General features: G+C 41.8%; 1 protein-coding gene across 4 annotated transcripts in view; it reads right to left on the bottom strand.

The window, feature by feature from the left end:
* Positions 1 to 20,243, bottom strand: part of FLRT2 (fibronectin leucine rich transmembrane protein 2) — a 103,783-nt gene that overhangs the window by 74,655 nt on the left and 8,885 nt on the right. For 2 of the 4 annotated variants that reach the window (XR_008699802.1, XR_008699803.1), the window contains exon 2: positions 884 to 19,646. The exons of the other annotated variants lie outside the window; for them this stretch is intronic. The gene's annotated coding sequence lies outside the window, so the exon portion shown is untranslated. Of the gene's footprint in view, positions 1 to 883; positions 19,647 to 20,243 lie in introns of those variants that run through there. 4 annotated transcript variants of the gene reach the window in all.

The following is a 20,243-nucleotide window of genomic DNA, read 5'->3' as shown; positions in this document are numbered from 1 at the left end:
TGTGTTCAGAAAGCATGTGGTGGCTGGGCTGAATAACAGGTTCTTCAGCAAGAGTAACTACGACAGTTGTGTGTGTGCATGTGTGTACATATACGTATACATATATACATGTGTGTGTATGTGTATGCACAAGCATGTGTACACATCTACGTGTTTAGATGTGTATTTATCTGGCCACATGACTATATCTTAAATACAGGTTTCTTTGATGAGGACATGGACCGCTTAGGAAGCTGCTAGCCACCCATATTGCCAGATCCAGAGAAAGCGGTGGGAATAACCAGTTCCTTTATTTCAGATCAGCTTATTCCCTAAAGGTCTTAGACTGCTCTGGCAATTGCAGCATCATAGCCATCACTCTGTAAGAAGACGGTGTTCAAAATCAGGAGCCAAAAGCACTCAAAAATCAAAACGTTGATCTAGAAGGGAATCTTGCAGCGGGAATGCCCCGCTCAACACCTCGACACCAATGCTCCGGCCGCTGTTCTGAGCCGCTGCCTCTCCCCCTGTCCTTTGTGATGTGATTCTAAACTGAAAGCATTAGGTAGCAAGCAGCCCTGTAATTAAAGCTTCAAACAGAAAAAGATTGAGGAAACACTGAGAAAGACGTCTCCTTTGAAAGTGCATTTCAATTCTCCCCGTGTCTCTGGAAGAAAAACGCTTCTGACAGTCTATATTTTACCCCTATTTCATTTAATAATGCAGATCGACGTTTATCCAGGAGCATCGGCAGTGGCTTTACTTTTCATTTTAATCAGCTAAGCACCTGTCCATTCCCATCTCCTCCCCGCCCCCCGCCACTTCCACCCACCCAGTTTGCTTTTCTCTGATTGTTCTCATTTACTTACTTTTTAAATTAATTTTTGAAGCAAGGATATATGTTTCATGCTGAAAACACTAATTTCCTGAAAGATCTGAGTATAACTCTCAAGGCAAAGGAGAGTCTCTTGCCTCCTGTTCTGCTTACAAAATGACAAAGTCATAACACACACAATTGAACACACACAATTGAACACACACACACACACACACAGAGGACATACACATTCCAAGAAAGAGAACCAAAGAGACTAGACAGAGGCTTCATTATTCTTCTGATCTGTGCTTATAACATAATAAGAGATTTTTTTTTTCCCACAAAATTCCATTATGTGCTTTATTTCCTAAAAAGGATTCCAAGTTTACTATTTCTATAATCACCACTTTCCTTCTAATATGAGCTCGTGTTATACATTAGTTCTGAGAAGCATGTTTCATACTTTGCTTTTATTTTATACTTTCTGGGTCTGTGTAGGGACATTAATTTGCATATCTCTTTTTTCAAAATTGAGGTACCCTTCTAATAATATCTCCTATCCATAAGGCTATAAACTTGAAGAGGAAATCATTTAAGCAAATTTATTCCTCACTTCAATACTCTGTTAGGAGATGTGGAGACATTTCAAGATGCATATGATATGAACTTGCTCTCAGAGAATCCGAAAACTAGTAACAGAGCTTCCTCGTAAAAATGCTCTAAAAAGAGCACTCTAAAATAGTTACGGCTTTAGGCTTCCCATTGAGTAAGAGGGTCTGTGTATTTTGAGGGGTTTTATCACTTAGAAGACAGAGTTCACCTCATTTACTAGGTATGACTACGTTCACAAGACTATATTTAGCAACTTAATTTCTTTAATTACATGCTTTCTATCTATACTATAGTAACATCTCACTACTAGAAAACAAAAACCATGCTTACATCTTTATGCCTATTTCTTCTGTTAATTATTAAAGTGCTAATAGTCATCAGCTTTCTAATTTTTAATAGCTGGGTTTCTTCCTGTGCTTCTCTCCTCACCAGATACATATTAAGATTTTAGACAGGGAAGAAATACTTATGTTGCTGACTGTAGCATCTCATAGGAGTGTAGGCAGATTCTCACATACTGATTAGTTCATTTCTGAAGGTGCAGCAAGATTATTAGGACTGCTAACCTCCTTTGGCCTTAGCTCAAGATCTGAATCTACTGTGAAATCTGACGTGAAAAGACTTCAATACCTTGCCACTCTTAGACTTTTCCTCCCTCTCTTTCAATAAAGACAGCTGTTACACAAAGAGTAAAATCAAATTTTGAACTAGCATACCACGTCTCTAAGGACCAAAATTGCATTACCAAAATGATGCCTATCTCCATTAGAAAGGCATTATTAGATGATGTTATAGGTCTTTAATCCACATCAGTGCATTCCGTGGTGGTGATGTATACCCGATGGGTGAGGGCACATGAATCTGATGTGGTACCAAGGAACACCTCTGACTGCAGGACAGCAAACCACCTTCAGGGAAAAAGCACCTCAGAATCAGACCTCAGCAGGCACCAGGAGTGATGAAGAACTGTTCTCTTCACTGGGCTGAGCTGATTGAAATTCACAGCCGCAGTTCTCCATTTTTGAATTCAGAAAGGAATGGCTAAAGAAACGTAACCATGCCTCGGATTAGTTAAACACCACACTCATATTCACCGTGCTAATTGTTTGGTCAAAGCCAATGAATTAAATTTTACAAATAATAGATCAAGTAGAAATATCACAATCTTGAGAGGGAGAGAGTCTCAGCCCGATTAGGTGAGTGGAATTCATTGTCAGCTCTAACTGGAAGTCAGGATTCAGTTTAAGAAAAGAGGTGGAGGATTCAACATAGGTATTCAAACCACATAGAAGGGGTCTGATAAAACCTGAGTTATCTGTATGCCACTGGCAAGCTTTGAAAAAAGAAATGAAAATGTAGTACATCCTGGACTGTATTTCTTAGGTGCATTAATGTATCAGGAAATAAAGCACATAATACTTCTACTCTGCAGGCAGGGCGTCTTCACCCTGCGACGGTCCACTGATGACTGTTTCATCCTCTAAGACGTATTTTTTGCTAGATGACGATTTATTAAATCACCCCAGAGAGAACACTAAAAACTAGTACTTAGAATGTTCTAGAATTTGGGACTTCAATTAATAATTGTTGATCACTGTCTCCATCACAAATCTTCTTTCTTTTTAACTTAAAAATATGTGGTGCCATGCAGAGCATGATGAAGCCCCCTAATAAGTTCACCCCTTTGAAAAAGAAAAAAATATTAAAATGTTTTCCCCTTTCTTCTACAGAAGAAAGTGAAAACAGGAAGGGAGGCTAGGGTTTCTGTTCTTGATGAGATTTGCCTTTCAGTGGAAACCCTCACAATCACATTTGAAATGATCTGCCCTACTTTACCAGCTGATGAATGGAAACTGAGTCAATGCCGGTTTCTGGATAACTGTGGCAAGTGTATAGGCAGAGCTGTACTTTGATTCACTCCAAAGGTCCTCTATTACGCTGTGCCTTTAATAGGATAAAAGGACTCTATCCGCTTTCCAAAACTACAATGCAGAACCACCACCGCCGCCAACGAAACTTATCATCACTTATTGAAGGAAAGCTCACACCATCTTGATTTCTACCATCTCCCTCCTTCCTTCCTCCACCCTCTCACTCTTTTCTGCCACAAATATTTGTTGAAAGAAAGAAAGAAAGTGAAGTCGCTCAGTTGTGTCCGACTCTTTGTGACCCCATGGATCGTAGCCTACCAGGCTCCTCTCTCCGTGGGATTTTCCAGGCAATAGTACTGGAGTAGACTGCCATTTCCTTCTCCAGGGGATCTTTCCGACATAGGGATTGAACCCGGGTCTCCCACATTGTAGATAGACGCTTTACCATCTGAGCCACCAGGGAAGTATCCCTACTATATCCCTGATCTGTGCTGCAACCTGAGGATAAAAGGGAGATTCAGACAGCCTTCATCCCAAAGGGTTCAGTAAGGGAGAGGACTCTGAGATGCTCCTGCTGGCGGAACCCACTGAGGGAGAGGAAGAGACAGAACAAGGATCCCTGGAGGCAAGCCACTCTGCCAAATACCGTGTCTGCATCCTTAACATCGTGTCATCACATCTCATCCTGATTTCAATTTTGTGGCCATCACTGCAGATGGTGATTACAGCCATGAAATTAAAAGATGCTTACTCCTTGGAAGGAAAGTTATGACCAACCTAGATAGCATATTCAAAAGCAGAGACATTACTTTGCCAACAAAGGTCCATCTAGTCAAAGCTATGGTTTTTCCAGTGGTCATGTATGGATGTGAGAGTTGGACTGTGAAGAAAGCTGAGCACTGAAGAATTGATGCTTTTGAACTGTGGTGTTGGAGAAGACTCTTGAGAGTCCCTTGGACTGCAAGGAGATCCAACCAGTTCATCCTAAAGGAGATCAGTCCTGGGTGTTCATTGGAAGGGCTGATGTTGAAGCTGAAACTCCAATACTTTGGACACCTGATGTGAAGAGCTGACTCGTTTGAAAAGACCTTAGTGCTGGGAAAGATTGAGGGCAGGAGGAGAAGGGGACGACAGAGGATGAGATGGTTGGATGGCATCACTTACTCAGTAGACATGAGTTTGGGTAAACTCTGGGAGTTGGTGATGGACAGGGAGGCCTGGTGTGCTGTGGTTCACGGGGTCGCAAAGAGTGGGACACGACTGAGCAACTGAACTGAACTGAAACCTTTATCACTGCAGTGCCTACTGCATGCTTTGGCTCTGTCTGAATGCTGCAAGGCAGAGTGGATGTGCATTTCACAACAATGACCGGCACAGGTGCCTGTCCACTTTTACCCAAATCAAAGGAATGAGTTAACAGGTGGGAGGTGGCTGCCCTCCCAGTATCCCCTGCCTTATTTACCATCTGTGGTGCCTGAAAGTAATTCACAAAAAATTCCATACTGAAAATTTAATGTGAGAGTCCTAGCCTGAGCACTGCACCCTGAAATGCTATTTCCCTTGTCTTCTAAACTGAGATCCTAGAGGTTCGGCTGGTAAAATTGTCAGACATAATGTAGTGGCAGAAGCATCAGATATACGAGTAGCAAGACTCATTACTTAGAGCAGTGCAGGCCTCTTGGAAGGATTTCTGGAATAGCCCCCTCACGTCAAAGGTTTCATGATCAGCCCTCCAAGTATTAGTTTCTCAGTTGTGTCCAACTCTTTGCAATTCCATGGACTGTAGCCCACCAGGCTCCTCTGTCCATGGAATTCTCCAGGCAAGAATCCTGGAGTGGGTTGCCATTTCCTTTTCCAAATCGCTTCATAAACCAAAATGTCTCTGTGTCTTACCTGTGTGCACCAGGAAATTCCATGCTACGGCAGAATCATCAATAGTTATCTTTGTGAAACATCGGCTGAGCTCCTAGAGGGAGAGAGAGGGACCACACCTCTTCCTGAAGAGGCGATGAGAAGTTCCTCTCTGATTACCTTCTGATTACTTGGTAGCTTTGAAGAGGATGACTTGGTCTGCTGGGTGAGTAACACAGAGACACATTAATGTCTACTGCTTTCCCCAAACCTCCAAGCTATCACTTCCAAAGTGATACTTGGCTTATTCTTTTAATAAGCCATGTTGGAAGACTCACCAATATTTACTGAGCACTTAACTCTAGCCAATGCTATGTTCCATGTGCATTATCTCATTTAATCCTCATGAAAACTTGTTTTTTTTAAAAGACATATTTAATAGAATTGCAAATTTGAAAAAACACATGCAAATATTAGTGATTGTTACCAGTATTTGGGATTATACATGACATATTTTCCTTTCTATAATTCCTAGTGTTTAGTTTGTTTTCTGGATTATCAGATGTTGAAACTGCTCTATTAATTATTTTTCTTTGCTATCTTCTGTTTTACTGTTGCTGTCGATGGTGGGGTTACTGTTGTTGTTCGTTTGCTTTCTTTCCTTTCTCTTTGTGTAGCATAATCTCCTGTTCTTTTATTTTAGAACTTCAGGTATAGTTTTTTAATAGGATTGAGATGTCTCTTGTAAATAGTGTAATACTTGCTTTTCTCCTTTACCAAACATGGAATCTCTGTCTAATGTGTAAATTAAATCTACTCACATTTATTTCGATTACTTATATATTTATTTTGCATTTTATTAACATGCTTTTTCTTTGGTTTGTTTTTTACTTGGCCTTTTTCTGACAGTTTATTTTATTGAATACAGTTGATTTATAAGGTGTTCATTTCTGTTGTGCAACTAAGCAATTTAGTTACACATGCATTCTTTTCATAGGCTTTTCCATGAGGGTGTATCACAGGATAGTGAATACAGCTCCCTGTCCTATACAGCAGGCCTTGTTTCTCCTCATGGCAATTTTTTAAAGAGGGTTTTAGTTTCCCTACTGCAGAGATGAGAAAGGTGCAGCTTATAGAGATAAAGCCCCATGCCAAGGTGCCAGAGCTGTGAAGCAGTGAAGCCAGCTAAAAGCCCAAGAAGACAAGATGCAAAGCCTATCCTAACCTCTAATGCTGGCTCCCAGATCTGAGAATTAGAGATTTATGTAACTACCCAGTCTTAATCAAATGAAGAAACTGAGGCTCAAGAGGGCTGAGTAATTTGACAGAGATCAAAGATTTTTTTTTTTTTTAAGACAACAAAAATTAGAATTCAGACCTTCTGCCCACCAGCCTATTGATCTTATTTTCTTAAACTGGGGTATAGTTGCTTACACTGTTGTGTTAGTTTTTGCTGTTAGGTTTTCACAAAGTCAATCAGCTAAATGCATGCATCCATCCCCTTTCTCTTGGACCTCCCTGCCACCCCCCAGGTCATCACAGAGCACCAAGCTGAGCTCCCTGGGATTCATAGCAAGTTCCCACTGGCCATCTTTTTCACACATGGCAGTGACAAATGTCAACCCCAACCTCCCAATTCATAAAGTCTGTCATACAGAGTGAGGTAAGTTAGAAAGAGAAAACCAAGTATCATATATTAACACATGCGTATGGAATCTAGAAAAGTGGTCCAGATGAACCTACTGATCTTCTGATGATCTCATACTGCTTGTCTAGTCCAATTCATGGCACCGATTGAGAAATGGACATGAGTTTCCCATGTCATCTTCCTCTCTAGGAATCTATGATACAGCAGTAACTGCACACACCAACTACAGACATCAGAAAGTAAAATGATAAAACAAACTGAAGGCTTTAAGAAATTAAAGAAATAAGAATTACACAAATGGAAAGTATTAAGAAAAACAATTCCCATCTTCAACTTTACATTTCACACCATGCTTTCTTTCTGGCAATAATTAAATTAAATCTTTAGTTATTCCATTAGGGTCCACTGCAATTCTAAATAAAATGAATCTTTAGAGATTTCAAGGCAGAGTATACAAATGCATCCATCCATGTATGCACTCAAGCATCCATTCATTAAAGAACTTAGGATAGAGTGGTGATTAACCAAACACACACAAAACTAACAATAAGATCCTACTATGCATAACATTTTGCATAACTTAATCTTTATAAGAACTCTATAAAATTTTAATGTCTCCATTTTATACAAAAGGTTGAGATAAAATTTGTCATTTGCCCAAAGTGTCACAGTGAGGTAGTAGCAGAGCTGGGATTCAAACTCAGGGTCACCTGATTCCAACACTGAACAACTGTGTCATCCTTGACATTCCCTCTACCTGGAGTCATGCCTATGACCACAAAGAACTAGCTCCTCCCCTTTCCTTCTAATTAAAGAAGTGGAGGTGACACAGGCGGTTTATTGCTATCACTGGGGCTCCAGAGAGTTAAATCACAGAGTGACATGAGAAAAGCAAGCACTGCATTTTTGAAAACCAATTCTCAATAACTCTCCATTGGAGAAGGCTAAGAGCTACTGCAGGCAGAAAAGGAGATTCTAGACGATTATGTCTACCAGGGGCATGCCCATGTTCTTCTAAAGCTTCCAGCCCACCTCCACGTCCTACTGTTCCCAAACAATCCCATTCCTTGTATCACTTCCACTGTGGCATCACGGTTCTGTTCACCACACTTCACAGATGCCAACTAGCTCTCCACCATCAGCAATATGCTCTAAATCTTGAAGAGAGATATGGGACTTGAAGCTTCAATCCTTTCATCTTCTTATTAGGAGTTCTGATAAAAAGGTGGAACCTCAATCACACCCAAGCTACCATTAAATGAAATTAGAGATTTCCCTCTTCATTTCATTATTTACAAGTCTGTCTGTCACTTAAGGATGAATAATCATCTGAATACTCATTTCTTCTGGAATTCATTTGCTATTCACAGAAATGCCATTAATGATCTAGAAATAAAGAATTATGAAAAGGAGAGGGGGCGGTGACAAGCCAGCTTGTGTGCATGCCTGTCAAAGAATATCAAATTTAAGCTCAGATATCAAGATAATTATTTGTGCTATCTGAAAAATTGCTAATGAAGGAAACATTACAATTTTCCCATAAAACCCCTTCCAAATGTCCAAAGTATTTTATATAAGAAGATCAAGAATTCCACACAAAGAAAAATATATTCAAGGGTAAGCTCGGATATTGGTTTATTAAGTGTAAAAAATGTTGTATAGATCCTTCTTTATCTACTAACATGTGTTTCCAGACTATGGACAAGCCTTTAAAGTGAAATCTAAGTAAAGCTGAAACAACACTGACTTTTTACCAGATAATAAGTCTACCCATATAATTTCACATGACTACAGGGTTTTGATATGAAAAGCACCTTCGTAACTCTGGAACTAAACAGCACTATGCAGCAAAAGAAAACATATTCATTAGCCAATTATAATTACACTGGTCATTCGTGCTAAATGAAATGCCTCACATCCATCATATTTTCCACAAGGTGGACTGGCCACAACAGAATTATTTACTTGGTTTGCCTTCGTTGAGTCCCTCTTTGTAATAGCTTTCATTTCACTGTTTACCTGCTTCCTAATAGACAGTCCCTGGAGTTCCTGAAGAGTTCATAACGTTCATTCTTAGAAAGATTTTCGCTGAGATTTTTACATGGCGCAACACTCACAGCATCATCCCCACAGAATATATTATGAGCATTGCTATTTTAGTGCTTATAGTGACAAGATCAAATTTAGTACAAAGATTCTCTTCTTTTTGCCTGTTGATAAGCCAGAGTCCTCTGCGGGCAGTTGTTTTTAAGAGCACTCTCTTTGGGTAATTCTTTTCTAATAATTCATGATCCCCACTGTTTTTCAGGCAATAAGACTGCTGGAAAGATTTCTTTCTTTCCCAGAAAGCAAAATGATTTTAAGAATTCTTCGACAGTGAGTGTCTTAATTGAGACAGAGTGGTAACTATTTCTAAAATCTTGTTTCCTCTTCTGGACCCCAGAAATAAATACTGCTAAGGAGAAATTGGGCAAGAAGTCCTATGACTGCACAGAGAGATCCTTTAGGGAAACAACGACACAATATTAAAGAACTGACTTGTCTATGCAGGACAAAAATAGCCATGTATAAACCACAGCATTCATGTTGTTGCAGGTTGGAGTGCAAAAAGGAAAGAGCTAATGCTTACTAGTACTTGACGTATGTTGCGCTCCATCACTCAGTCGTGTTCGATTCTTTGTGACCCCATGCCCACCTGGCTCCTCTGTCCATGGGATTCTCCAGCCAAGAATACTGGAGCAAGTAGCCATTCCTTTCTCCAGGGAATCTTCCTGACCCAAGGATTGAACCCAGGTCTCCTGTATTGCAGGTGGATTCTTTACCATGTGAACCACCAGGGAAGCCCCACCTGATGTGTGGCAAGCATCACTTAATCTATTCATGACAGTGATCCTATGAGATGTGTATTATTTGTCCTCTATTTAAAAACTGAGGAAGTAGAAACAAAGAGGAAGAAACACACTCAGGCTACCCTAGCAGAACCAGATTCAAATCCATCCGCATAATATTCCACTGCATGTATGTACCACGTCTTCTGTGCATTCCTCTGCTGATGGACTTTAGGCTGCTTCCATGTCCTAGCTATTGGAAACAGTGCTGCCATGCATGCTGGGGTGCCTGTGCCTTTTTGACTTATGGTTTTCTCTGTGTATATGCCCAGGAGTGGAATTGCTAGGTCATATGGCACAGGGAACTCTACTTAATGCACTGCGGTAACCCGAAAGGGAAAGAAATCCCAAAGGGAGGGGATATAGGTATATGCATTGCTGATCCATTTTGCTGTACGGTAGACACTAGCACAACACTGTAAAGAAACTATCCTCCAAAGATATCAACTTAAATACTAAAACATTAGAAAAAACAAACAAAAAATCCATCCATCTGAATCCAAACCCCATGGCCTTTATACTACCCCCACCCTCTGTCATTACATGGCTCCCTTTCTAGAAGAATACAATTATGAAGATAATAAAATGCATGTGATTGTTGTCTTTTTTCAAAACATCCAGATGTCTTCAAAGATTCCAGCAAGCTGGAGTCTATGGGTTCACAATGCTGCAAGCATCTCTTTCAGTATAAAGCAGCACACCACTCATTTTGGATATCAAGCCTCAGTTATAAGAATCCAATTCAACATCATCAAGTCTGATGCCTCTGACTGTTTCTATTTGCTCTTGCCTAGAGGCCTGGAAAGACTACAGATTTTATAAATATCAACAGAGGGTTTGTGATGCTAGTGGAATGTGCTACCTTCCTGTTTTCAAAGCAAGAGAGCACTGCTTTGACAGTGTTCCAGAGAGGGAACAAAGGAAGCTTCTATTTGGCAATTTTACAATTCTAATAAGCAAGAGTTACTTCTGTAAACTTTGCTCATATTAATCTGCTTAATCCTGAAAATGATGGAGAGCAGTATATGTAGAGGGAGACAGGAGATTTGTCCTGTGAGTTTTGGAGGTAAGTTGGAGTCAGATACCTGAGTTCAACTGAGTTCCTCAAACATTTATTGGGGACAGCCTTCCCCTAAATGAGTTCATAGACAATGGACACAAAGCATTAGGTAAGATATCACACCGCAATGAGACTATTATAAAGATAAAAGTGAGAGCTCATCCTAAATTTAGTTCAGAAGAGAAGATGAACTTTTCTTTGGGAAAATAAAGGACAGCCACAGAAAGAAAGACCTTGAGTGTCAAGCTTAAAAGTTTAGCCTTGACCTCGTGAGTAATGAAAAGTAGTATCATCTGCAGGAGAATGATCAAGAGTAGCTACGGTGTGCAGGTCAGGGGAGGAAAGACACACCTGGGTTCAACTGCAATGGAGCCAAAGTCAGGGCACGACGGACAGCATTTTTAAAAGATGCATAAAACTGGTGATGGAACAGCTGAAAATGAGAGAAAGGGAGTAATCAAAGATGAGTCAAACTCCTGGTTCTAGACAGCACATCTTGTTTAATAAAGAAATAGGAATTACACAGAATGAAATTGTGTTGAAAATGAGTGGCTCCCCTTAAAACATATCGACATTGAAGTCTAACAGAAAATCCAAGTGAATGCAGCACTCGGAGTGGAGAGGGAATAAGGGACCCAGGGTTGCAGGTGGATGCTTTAGAGATGCAGGCAGTCCAGAGGGACAAGGCAGCCATTTTCAGCAAGACTGACACAGGTATGTTTCAGCGTCTTTCATGTGGCCTGATGTCTTCTCAGTTGCCAACTGTAGAGAGCAAACGTTTTGCTTCCACTGGATTCAGCTAGACCTCCCACTGTCATAGACAGAAATAACACAGAATCCACCAGAGGGCCAAACAGAGCTGGTGTTCTCATGCAGTCCTGGAACTGAGGGCCACTCACCAAAGTGGACAGTTCCTGCCTGCATAAACAACCCCATTGACAAGCCCATCCAGATTGACCCGACTCAGAAATTATTTTATGCTGCCCCATCCACAGTGGTCTCATGACAGATGATGGGCATGGGGTGGCAAAAGAACATCCAAACAGCGACAGCCACGGTCTAAATTAAGCACTGGAGCTCTTAATTTAGACAGCTAAGAATATACAGGGGCTTTCCTGGTGGCCCAGCAGTAAGGAAACTGCCTGCAATGCAGGAGACTCAGGTTTGATTCCTGGATGGGAAGATCCCCTGGAGAAGGAAATGGAAACCCACTCCAGTATTCTTGGCTGGAGAATCCCATGGACAGAGGAGCCTGGCAGATACAGTCCATGGGGTCACAAAAGAGTAGGGCATGACTTAGCAACTAAACAGCAATATACAGAACTAGGAAGGACACATAATTGGCGAGTCTTAATTACAGTCCCCAAATTCATAAAACACAATGCGCATGCATGCAGAGATGAGGACTCAGCAAAAGGGTGAAAAGGGATGGATGGTCAAAAATCAAATTCAGCTGGGTGAAGACTTGTAAGCGCTGGGCTTATTTCAAATTATCAATGCGGGACAGCCTTTTCCAGCCCATCTCTGGGTCATTTTTTTACCCAACAGGGTTGACCACCTGAGCAATTACATAGATGTAGAAAAGGAGGGAATCTGACCTATTTATAATACAGTCAGTTGCTCATCATTTCCAGGCTCTCTCAGAAGCCTCTGACTCTATGCTATTACCTGCCCTCTGGTCACTCTATGGCCCATTATCACCTTCCACAGGGTAAAAAAGAGGTGCGTCTCACATCAATCCATTTAACTATGTATTAGCAGTGTTGGGAACAGGGTAAAGATAAGAAATGGAGACTGTGCTCTCTAATAACTGACTCCTTCATCCCTAGATACTTAACACAGACACTGGTTACTACTAAAAACATGCTAGAAGTTGTCACACTATTTTTTTTTTATTAATGACTCTTTTCTCATTTTATAGAAATATACTGCCTGGCACTAGAACTGTTTTCATTCAAAAGTGGCAAAGAACAAACAGTGACTTCTTAGGTAATTACCTGTAACAAAGTTAACTGTGGAAAGATGGACCACACGCTGCCCAGGGGACAATGAGCAATCAGCCGAGAATTTGATTTTAAGACACGGGGAAATAAATTTGGAGTGCATTTTGGAAATTACCTACTGCTTACTTATTCTATAAAACTAACTAACAGCAACTACAAAATAAGATGGGCTTCCCTGGTGGCTCAGATGCTACAGAATCTGCCTGCAATGCAGGAGACCCAGCTTCAATCCCTGGGTCAGGAAGAGCCCCTAGAGAAGGGAATGTCTACCCATTCTAGAATTCTAGCCTGGAGAACTCCATTCACTGAGGACCCTGGAGGGCTACAGTCCATGGGTCTGCAAAAGTTGAACATGACTGAACAACTCACCCCCACACACACACACACTAAGCAATCTGATGCAGTTCTCTCTTCTTTAGTTTCCCTGTATATTGTTGTTGTTGTTTAGACTCTAAGCCCTGTCTAGCTCTTTGCAACCCCATGGACTGCCACACACCAGGCCTCCCTATCCTTCACTCTTTCCCAGAGTTTGCTCAAATTCACGTCCATTGAGTCAGTGATGGCAGGCAACCCTCTCATCCTCTGTCATCCCCTTCCCCTACTGCCCTCAATCTTTCCCAGCATCCAGGTCTTTTCCAATGAGTCAGCTCGTTGTACCCAAAGTATTAGAGCTTCATAAAATGGAGTTACTAGTGGAATTTCTAAAACAGAACTACTTATCCGGGATTTTCGTGACTCTTTAAACATGATAATATACATGAACTGCATAAGCAGCACCCTAAACAAATTCCATACCATTACCACTGTTAACTATCACTACTCTTACTATTATTACTAATCCCCCTAGATGAGAACGTGGCCTTACTGACACCCAGCATGATTCAAGAATCAGGAAAGGGTATTTTTTCTAAACAGCCCCATAAATTGACTCTGCAAAATCCTTGGGCAAAGGTAGCATTCAAAGTGTTACCAGTCTAGAAATGGCCCAGGGGGGACCAAAGGCTAAAGTGGGGGCATATGAAAATGTGCTCCACAATCTTCTAATCCTGTGGGCCACTGAAAATTTTGCTTAAAAAGGGGGGAAGAGGGACCAGAGTATGTTTCTATGTGCATATACCCGCCTCACCGGCAAGCAAGTCCTCTCTGTCCATCAATCGATTATCCACCATAAAAGCAGCAAGGTGTTAGAGCTGTCTCTTGGCCAACAAGAAGGACGTGAAGTCCCTGAAGTCCGACTTTTCTGTCCCTGCCACGACCACACTAAATCACGCAAGTTTAGAATGTGTTGTACCCTTTGCACGTGCTTTGCTTCATTCAGTGTGCAAATCGTGAGGACAAGGGTGGGTCCTACTTTGTGAAGCGACTAAGGTTCTATGATTTCTAGTCTTCTTTACTCCTCTCTGGAGGGCCCTTGCTCCTCAGATATCACCATCAGGAAATAATGTGCCCAAGACAAAATAAACAAGGAGCAAGAACCTGAAAAAGAACAAATGCAAAACATCATCACAAGTTCTTTGCTCTTTTTAATTCTGCCAGGAAAGAGACACAAAGTTAACACTGTGAGTTAAATTTCTGATTTTATGGAAACCACATCTGCGTGGATATAGACTTAACTGATGGTTTAACTCCGTGCCAAGAAAGATGTTTCATCAGGCAAAAGCATTCCTTCTTTAAACAGATCTTCCAGTGTGACATCGGAAATCGCCTCGTGTGAGGTTTGGAAAACTTGATGCAGATCAAGGTTGGGTTAACCAGAAAGCTTTTGCCTGACAAACCTGTTTAGAGTAAGGCAGAACAGTGGTGGTTATATTTTTTTCCCCACATTGAGCAACCACATCTACAGGAATGGAAAAGCACTTCTGAGGAAGAGGGCCCTATTACTAGATGAGGAATCTTCTTGTTTTCCAGGAGGGTACAGCATAATTACATACGTATTCATTCAGTTACATTTATGCAGAACCTGGGGCACTGAGCACAATTGTTCGCTTTAATACCAGCAAGACAAAGAAACAAATGAACCAAGGTTTTGGAGTGCAGAAGGGAGGACAGATATGGGAACAAATGTATTACAACACGACCTCAATGGGGAAGTCACAGTGGGACAAACAAAATACTTAGAAGCACAGAGAAAGCAATGACGAATTTTGACAGGGAGGGAATGTGTCGTTCTTGTGGGTCTTAAAGGAAAAGAGTTTTTCAGGTGGAGAATGAGCAGGTAATATGCTATGTAAGAGATAAACAGCACAAGCAAGGCTGTATATCAAGAGGCCTGGCCTTACGACCTTTGGAGCATTGGTGCTGAGGATGGGTGCTGAGGATGAGGCCTGAGAGATCGTTGGAGACCCAGACTGTCATGGACCTCATGTCATGATAACAAGCTTGGATAAGCCTTATCCAGAGGCACAGGAAATCCAGGCCACAGGTGACTAGTAAGTCTGAGCAAGCTCTGGGAGCTAGTGTAGGACAGACAAGCCTGGCGTGCTGCAGTCCACGGGGTCACAAAGAGTCAGACATGGCTGAGTGCCTGAACATCAACCACAGCAATATGATGTGCTTTTTTAGGGCACTAATTCTGAGGACACCAAGAGTGGTAGATAGATGGTGGAGACACCACACAGGAGACTGCCCTGATGTCTGGTCACTTCGAAGGTTCCCCTGGCAAAGCTGGGTTAAATGGAGCGACATTTCCTAGGTGGCAGAATATATAGAAAAAAATACTTTCAGAAATTCACAAGTGACTTTAGCCAGACAACTATAAAACCACTGAGCCTCTGGCTCAGGAAAAATTCTAAAGATGATCAGTTAGTGATCTCCAGTACCGGGAGCATCCACATTCCCAGGCTTCATCACAGACAGAGGACGTCTGCATCTCCAGGTCTCAGGTTGAGGACCTGCATTTTTAACCATCCCCTTCAGTTCACTCATGGCTAAGTCAAGTTTTCGAAGGGAGAACTCTAGGCCAGGTCCATTAGATTTCCTGGTGAGGAAGGACAAGGTCTTCTCTGCAAGAGTATCCCAAATGCTCAGCACAAAACTTAGCATGGTGCCTGGCATGTGGTAAAAAAAAAAAAATCAACCTTTGTCAAATCCCCAGATACAGGCTTGTGACTTGAATGGATGTCTGCTTTGCATTCCTTCAGGACTCAGAGATTATGAGAACTTAGCTTTGAATTCCACTGCTCTCAGCACTATTGGACTTGTTCCTTACCTATTTGGGTAAGAAAAAATATTTTAAACCATTTCCCAAAGAATTTTAATCTCTCTAATACGTTCTAAAGTAGCAAAACAGGGTCTTATTGTTTTATGTTGGGTGGAATGTTGGTGCAGAAGCTACTTACTAAGACGTGAAGAGCTTGCCAAGTACAGTCAAGTGCCTGGTTCTCTCTGCTCCAATATGATTGATTATATGTATACATATTACATATATAGGATGTGATTTTAATAGGAAAAGCTTCTGCATTTCCAAACTTGGAAGTTAGGGATTCCTAACATCTTAAATATACAACCTTCCTACATTAATTTACAGATTCAGAGTGTCAAAAAAAAAAAAAAAAGAACCACGTCTCCATTGTTCAGTAGAATGCAGAAATTATACTATACATACATGCAATCATAATGATAAATGCAAAATAATCCCAGCAGTGTGTATTTTGACCAGTCTTTCTGAGGGCTCTTAGGAGAGTCCAACACAGGCACAGTAAGAAGCTCCTTTACTTAAATTAACTGAAAATGGCTTTCTGAAAGAAATATTTCCAACCAGAAGTGCTAACCCAGAGGCATCATTCCTATTTGAACATCCATCATTATACAAGCAAGGCATAATCATTCTATAAGCACAGAATAAGCATGATATAAACAGAGCAATGATTTACGTGTTAATATTCTGCAATAAAATATTTTCTTGACTCTGCCAAGAGTCATGTGTGAGATGAGTTGTGGGAAGCGAGTGCTTAAAATGCTTTCTGAAAAAAATCTTTGTAGACCTGCAGAGATATCATAGCCATGGTTCACTGTGTCCAGGGTCACAGTCTAGACGTAGGACTTGTTACAAGCTGCAAGTACTGTCTCCATGGAAAGGGACATGGAGGTGAGTCGGGGTTGGCATGCCAAAGGTGATGCTTTCAATAACCAAAAAAACTACAAGTTAGGCAGGACCCCGCTGATGTCACCTTCCAGTTCCCCAAACTGGGACAGGCTTCTTTTTTTTTTTTGTCTCTGTTCCTTCTCTCTGGGCCTTCTCACACCATCAGTCTACACTGTACCCCGCTAGCTAGGAGCTCACTCTGCCATTGAGTGGAGGGCCCTTTCCTCTGCCATCCCTTTCATGTGCTGTTACCTGCATAGATTACAAAATTTTCTTTTGCAGAAGAAGCTGTAACCTGTTAGTGAACAGGTTCAAGAGGTCACAAGGCTTCTTTGGGATTCCAGGGAAATGCAAAGGTATTTGTAGAGGGGGAGAATAACATAATGGAATCATTATCATTTCAGGGAGAAGGATCTGCAGTCAGCATTTATTAAGCCTCTACTGTGTGCCAGACAGGTAGACGTTTTACATAATTACCTCAATTCTTAGAAGAACAGCTCTGGGAATAGAAAGAATTCCCTTCTATTTTTCGACTTGAAGAGGTGAAGACTAAAAAGCATGTTTAAAATGTGCCCCCAAAGTGAATGTGCTAAGTCACTCAGTCATGTCTGAATCTTTGTGACTCCATAGACTGTAGCCCGCCAGACTCCTCTGTCCATGGGATTCTCCAGGCAAGACTACTGGAGTGGATTGCCATTCCCTTCTCCAGGGGATCTTCCCGACCCTGGGATCAAAACCCAGTCTCCCCCATTGCAGGCAGACTCTTTACCATCTGAGCCACCAGGGAAGCCCCAAAATATGGTTTGCAAAATTCACAAGGGACAGAGCCACCGTTAGAACCCGAGACTCTCTCCAAATGTAAAACTTTTTTCATTAATATTCTGGGGTCCTGGCACTGTTTTCAATCATGTATGAAACTGCCTTGCCGTTAGGTCTTATGTCTTCTGTCCTGGCTGGCCTGGGTAGCCTCAGGAGGAATCGTGCGTTATCTACATTGACCTCTCCGGTCTTACTCCATGCCTGGCCCATGGTAAGTGGTAAAAACCATCTCCTGAATGTATGGAAAAGCTTTCTTCATCATTGGATATAAACCTTCTGCCTTTACAAAAATAATACCTCCTCCATGAGTACCATCCCATTCACACAAAGGAATAGCCCCTCATTACAGTGTGCGTTTATCTATGTAAAGCTTTCCTGGGCTCCCCTGGGGGCTCAGTGGTAAGCAACCTGCCTGCAAATGCAGGAGACATGTGTTCAATCCTGGGTCGGGAAGATCCCCTGGAGGAGGAAATGGCAACCCTCTCCACTATTCTCGCCGGGAGAATCCCATGGACAGAGGAGCCTGGTGGGGTGCAGTCCATGGGGAAGCAAAGAGTCAGTCACAACTTATTGACTGAAAATGCTCTGCACAAGCCTTATTGTGCAAAACCAAAGTCTGAAAAAGGCATCATCTATTCCAGTAATGACTGTGTTTTTGCAAAAGGTTAACTTGGATGGCTAATGTATAAAGCCAGACAAAAAGAAACAACCTTACTTCAGGGAATGCTGCTCCCCACCCCCAAAAGATCCCCAGTGGAATCCATTTGTGATAAATTCAGTTTCCAACAACAAGCCAAGCTGTCAGGGAAGGAAAGTTTGGCCTTTGCACCCAACTCGCCCTGATCAGAATACTTACATCAAAATAGAGTAAACTCACCCAAGGAAATGATGCACCATTAAACGAAGGGATGGAGTGATGGAGAGGAACACCAGGCACTTTATTGGTGAGGGATATCTCAGAGAACTCTCAAAAAGCAAAAGCTCCTGGAGGGCAGGGCACTCTGATCTGGCTGTGTGTGTGCACACTCAGTCACTAAGTCATGTCCGACTCCTTGCCATCCCTTGGACTGTAGCCCGTGAGGCTTCTGTGTACTTGGGATTCTCCAGGCCAGAATACCAGAGTGGGTTGCCATTTCCTACTCCAGGGGATCTTCCTGACTCAGGAATAGAACCAGTGTCTCCTGCATCTCTGGCATCGGCAGGCAGATTCTTTACCACCACCCCACTTAGGAAGCCTTCTGTCTTGGTTACCTTCCTATTTGCATAAAACTTAGAACTATCCTAGCACCTGACAGTCCTGCAGTGATAAATGTTATCAATTTGACTAATGCCTCTTCATGGGAATATAACACTGAATTATTAGTAAGGTATTTTCACACCCATTAATCTTATTTGACCCCACAACAACCCTGTTGAACTCTGCAGAGAGGAAATTAAGTCTCCAGAAGATGAAGTAATTTGTCCAAGGTCATCACTGTAGAAAGGAGTGTGCTGACATGAGAACACAGATTTTCTTTCTATTAATACATCTCTTCTTTCTTCCAAAACAACCTCCCTATTTCTCATTCCCCATCACAGTACAAGTCCCAAAACACAAAGCTGACATCATAAAATTACCCCTGGGCTAATAGGCAAACATATATCTAGCATGATGGGGGAGAGGCAGTGAAAGGCTCTTTTTAAATCTAAATATTTACACGATTGCAAGATTTTTTTTAACAGTTTTAATTTTTTTTTTTTTTAATCCACCTCTGATCATTTTGGTTGAGTTTGTAGAGAAGGAAGTTTCTGAACTGTATCAGAGAGTTCAACGTTGATCTAGGTAATTAAACGTAACCTTCATGATTCTGTACAAAGTCAAATGGTTTAAGGGAGGAGTCTGTGCAACCTGAGGTAGCCTTCAACTTCCTTCTGGCTCCTGTTACCCAATGAGAAGCCAGGTGGGTGGGGCTTTCTGGGACCAACTCACAGAAGAGGAAGTTGTGGAGAAGAAATGTAATCCTCTATATGAGCACTGGAAAACATAACAGAGGAGGGGGAGAAATGATTGGGAAGAATGTATTTTAAAATCAGTTCCATAAACACTGCTTTGACTCCACTTAGAAGAGGTACCTTAGAATATTCAAATTCATAGTGTCAGAAAGTACATTAGTAAATGGCACGGGCCTCGGTGGGGGGGTGGAGTTAGTGTTGAATGGCCACAGAGATTCAGGTTAGGAAAGTGAAACATGGCAGAGATGTTTGATGGTGAGGGCTGCACAAGAGAGAGAGACTGCCCCTAGTGCCACTCAGCTGTAGAGGGAAGTATGGTTAAAGTAGCACGCTTTGTATTATGTGACGTTCACCACCATACAAAACCCTTAAAAAAAGGAAGAAATCAATATCATGCTTCAGGGTCTAAACAGTTTCCTGGAACTTCCATGGCAAATGTTTGTCCACCTACCCCCTGACTTTCACCTTCTCTTACCCTAATGCCCTTGAGGAATATTAAAAGCCCATGCATCATCTCCGTCTTCAAAACACGCGAGCCCAAGCTCTGGAGCCAAGTGGAAGGGAGAACTCACACAGGCTATCCTGACACTGGACTTTCATGAAAGTGACACGCGCGGGC

This window comes from Bubalus kerabau, chromosome 10 (assembly GCF_029407905.1).
Source record: "Bubalus kerabau isolate K-KA32 ecotype Philippines breed swamp buffalo chromosome 10, PCC_UOA_SB_1v2, whole genome shotgun sequence".
NCBI classification, from domain to species: domain Eukaryota; kingdom Metazoa; phylum Chordata; class Mammalia; order Artiodactyla; family Bovidae; genus Bubalus; species Bubalus kerabau.
Note: the sequence above shows the minus strand (reverse complement) of the source record. Positions and strands in the feature narration are given on the sequence as shown.